The 4,223-nt window shown below is 47.7% G+C and overlaps 1 pseudogene; it reads left to right on the top strand.

The window, feature by feature from the left end:
* Nucleotides 1-3,484: 3,484 nt before the first annotated feature.
* LOC115064162 lies at nucleotides 3,485-3,603 on the top strand (annotated as a pseudogene).
* Nucleotides 3,604-4,223: the final 620 nt, after the last annotated feature.

Raw genomic sequence — 4,223 nt, 5'->3', positions numbered from 1 at the left:
ATTGTGGCAGGGTCTGTCCCCACCATGGGCATGCCTCTGTCCAGGGCTGCAGCAGGACCTGTCCCCACCATGGACATGCCTCTGTGCTGCTGGGCTACCTTCCCTGGCCATCACCCCATCACACATTTGGAATTTTCCATTACCAGTGGAACTTTCTTACCAAGCTAAGGGAGACAGATGGGAAATTATCAAAGAAAGCACAAAGCATAAAAACAGAAGAGCAGCGACAGATTTGAGTCTCGGTTCGCTCAAAGCTATTCATTCTATCACACAGACACTTTTTTTTTTTTAACTCACAGTTTTCCTAATTGAAGTGATGTAGTAGACAAAGTCTCAATTGTCTTCCCATTCCAAGAGCCCCTCAGGGTCATCCTGGCCCTGATGCTGGCCCGGCAGACTGCTAAGACTGGCCAAAGGCCAGTTCTGGTCCTCCCTTGGCATATAACTTAGAAAGAACATGGGCTCAAATTCCTTGGTACTCTAAGCTTAGGTGGCCTCTGGCCTCTCCTGGCCTTTGATCTTTCATGTTGGCTTCAAACAGTAGGGCTCTGAGCAAGGTGTGGTCCTCTCTCTGTGGAAATGTTGTCGTTGCAAAAGGGAGGACTCACAGACTCATGAATTCATGCAGGGAAAGTTCATTGCTTATTTTAAGTCTAAAACAAGGGCTACTGAGTCTCTGCTTGTTGGTAACCCAGGGACCTAGGCTTTTTTGACCTGGTGGCCCCTCCCTCATTAGTTTCTAGGTTACTATGGCTGTCTGCATCCAGCACGCAGGAGAACGGGTACCTGATTATGGTCTCCATGGGACAGGCCTTGCATGCTACAGCTCTGATTCTAATGAAAGGCATGAGATTTCATGGTGTTCTCAAGCTGCCAGAGGCTGGGAAATGCGTGCTGACTTATGTGTGAGAACATGAAGAGCTGGCTTAGTCCTCAGCATATGTCCTTATCTTCCCAAATCCGGATTTCTCCAAGTCCTTTTCTCTTTCTGGTTAGCAATTAAGTGGCTGGTTTCTCAAAATGCTAGACATAGGTCTATCCCGAGGAGTATATCCAGAACTGAAAGCAAAGACAAACCAATACCTTATACACACAGGTATAAGTAGCCCAAAGGGGAGAAAACTGAAAGCAAAGACAAACCAAAAGCCCATCAATGGAAACAGTATGGACAGACAGCAGAGAATTAGTTATGCATAGAAAGCAATGAAGTATTGACACTTACTAAAGCATAGATGAACCTCCAAAGGACTACACTAAATGAAAGAAGCCAACCACAGCAACCTTCCACACAAAATATTCAGAGTAGAGAATCCATACATAGAGAAGACCGACGGTTTCCCAAGGCCAGGGAGGAGATATTTATTGGGCCCGGAGTGTGTGTGTGTGTGTATGTGTGTGTGTGCACATGCATGAGCACATGCTTACTTTTGGGAGTAATGAAAAGACAGCTATTACTACTGCCATGTATAGATACCACTGAGTTCACTGTTCCCTTGAGAATGGTTGACGTTAGTTGTGTGAATCATAGAACATTAAAACTTAGGGTTAAATTTTTTTTTTTTTTTTTTTTTTTTTTTGAGATTAAGTTTTTCTTTTTTATTTATTATATCTTTTTTTTTTTTTTTTTTTTTTTTTTTTTGAGACAGGGTTTGTCTGTGTAGCCCTGGCTGTCCTGGGAACTCACTCTGTAGACCAGGCTGACCTCAAACTCAGAAATCTGCCTGGGATTAAACTGTGTGCCACCACTGCCCAGCAGGGGTTAATCATTCTTAAATGTCTGGATTTGTCTTTTATGAAGACTTTCTTTGACCCATCCTCTTTATTAACTGTTTTGGTCGCACATCAAAGGGACCATTCTGGCCTAGTCTTTTAATGACACTGGGGGATTAGCTGACCATTTCCCCCTTGGCCTCTGGATTCCATCTTAGCATTCAGTTTCTGCTAATAGAAAACGCATGTCCAAGTCAGAGTCTTCGTTAGAGCGTTCATTGCTGACCACTGACGGTAGACATCCTGCACACATGCTGTTATTTCCACCCACTTTCGTAGCTTCTCATCTTTGCTGCCATGCCTGCCCTCCATCCCTGCCACCTTGGATGCCAAGGAGGAGGGTAAGACCTACAGCATCCCGGGTTCTGATCCTTTCTGGGTACATGACTGTGGACAAAGAGTCCTTTTAATAATGAAAACAAATCCACAGAGAACTCACATTCTGCTCATGCTTCAAATTCAGCAGTGTCTGCACAGTTTTGTGCTGCCTTTGAGGAAGGGCTTCTGATTAGACTGCAAAGCCTCTGAGGGTAAGACCCATGCCCTAATCACCTTTCCATTCTTAGTTCTTAACATGGTGCCTGGATTATATATAGTAGCTGCTCAATAAAAATGGATTCAGTGGATGAACGACCCACATGTAATAGGATACGATAAGAGAGATTGTTTTCTCATACGAATAAACAATCCAATTGAAGCCATTGTCTTGTAGAGAGAGCAGCTTTTACTTAAAATCAATGGATGTTCATTCCTGCGGACCAGCACAAAAGAGGCATTATTCAAGGTGGGCAAGGATTACACGCAGGCAGGCTCAAGGAAGAAAACAAGCTGTGTTAGAAACAGTAATATACAAAGCTGTGTTAGAAACAGTAATACAGAGCTTGGTAAGTAGGGGAGGGGCAGTGAGTGGGCAAAAAAGTGCTCCCAGTGGGGTGGGAACCTGCTGCAGTCAAAGGGAGCCTCTAGGCAGTGTGCCCCAAAGGTGTGCATTTGGGGCCCAGTGATGGTGTAGGTAGCAGTCTCAGGCAAGCCTATCAGAGGGAAAGAGAGGATCCCAGGACTATAGGAAGAGCGACTGGCGTAACGGGGCATGCTGGGTGCTGTAGAAGGCCACGTGCCGCCAGGGGCAGGTGGCAGGTGATGGCCTTAAAGGGAACAAACAGCAGGTTCGCTCCGGGCAAGATTTCTAGAAAAGAATGATGAAATGAAGACTCTTCGGAGGGCAAACGGGAGTGAGTTTGGACTCGCAGCTTTGAAGGGGTCAGCTTTTTGCAGCTGACTTCTCTGCCAAGGAAGGAGTGGGAACCTAGGTGCTCTAGAACTCCCCAAGAAACCAGGCTCCCACACCAGCTCACGTGATCAGAGTGGAGCTGTGGGGTCTGAACTCCTGAGGCTGGTGGGGCTGGGACCAAGGCCAGGGTGAGCGTACAGAGAGCAAGGTGCTACGCTAGCACAGGTTAACTCAGAAACCAGACTTGCGGCTAAACTGATGGCCAGGCTGTACCCGTACATCCACAGGATTTAATGTATACACATTTTAAAGATTTAAAGATTTTCTTTCCCGGTAGCAATGTAGATACATAGTCTGGATGGCTAAGCTTATTAATTCTAATAATTGCCTTTAGAATACAAGTCTATGAAAGACTGAAAAGAGCTATGACCCAAGGTTTAAGAAGAAAGGAAAGGGCTGGAGGGATGGCTCAGCATTTAAGAGTATGTCCCTAGAGGCACTGCAGGTATTACATGTGCAGCAGTAGGTGGCAGAGAGGAGAGAGGCTGTGTCCACTTAGTGTCCTGACCTGGGAACATCTGAGTGACTAGTAACCCAGGATGACCCCTTCCTGGTGCCACAGTGCATGAACAGGGCAGAGCACTCCCGAGACCACTCCTGGGATGACCCCAGACGCGCAGAGACCCTGGGTGCAACTATGAGGAGCAAGTAAGTAATGGAGAAATAGAAGCAGAAGGATGTGGGCACAACGAAGAGAGGCAGAGCTGGAGACTGGAGGGTAGTGAGGAGCAGCCTGGTGTGGGTAGCCAATAATGCCACCTGGGGCCAGATCTGGGTCCATGGCCCTGCAGCAGCAGGAGTCTGTCACCACTAAAGGTCAAGTAGACTGATCTGGCTGCTGCCCACCCGGGGACACGTTAATGCCTGAGAGCTGTGTAGGTCTCACCGCTCTCCCGGGCATCATGGAATTGCTGGTCCTGGAGAGAGCGGGGCCTCACATTGTGGGGGTTGTGGGTGGGCTGGCACGGGGAATTTATAAGTATGGGAGAACTGGCCCTACCACTCATCTCCCAAGTGGATGAGGGAGAGGTACCCCACTTCCCCCTCACTCCTCACCACTTGTAGCAGGTAGGAGCCTTAACCCCTGGGGTCGGGAGAGCAGGGGAGCCGTCTCTGCTCCTCTCCAGCTGCAGCACTCAGGAGAGCAGGCTCTGCACCTCAC

The sequence above is a fragment of the Mus pahari genome, chromosome 5 (assembly GCF_900095145.1).
Source record: "Mus pahari chromosome 5, PAHARI_EIJ_v1.1, whole genome shotgun sequence".
Lineage (NCBI taxonomy): Eukaryota > Metazoa > Chordata > Mammalia > Rodentia > Muridae > Mus > Mus pahari.
This window is presented reverse-complemented; position numbering and strand designations above follow the sequence as displayed.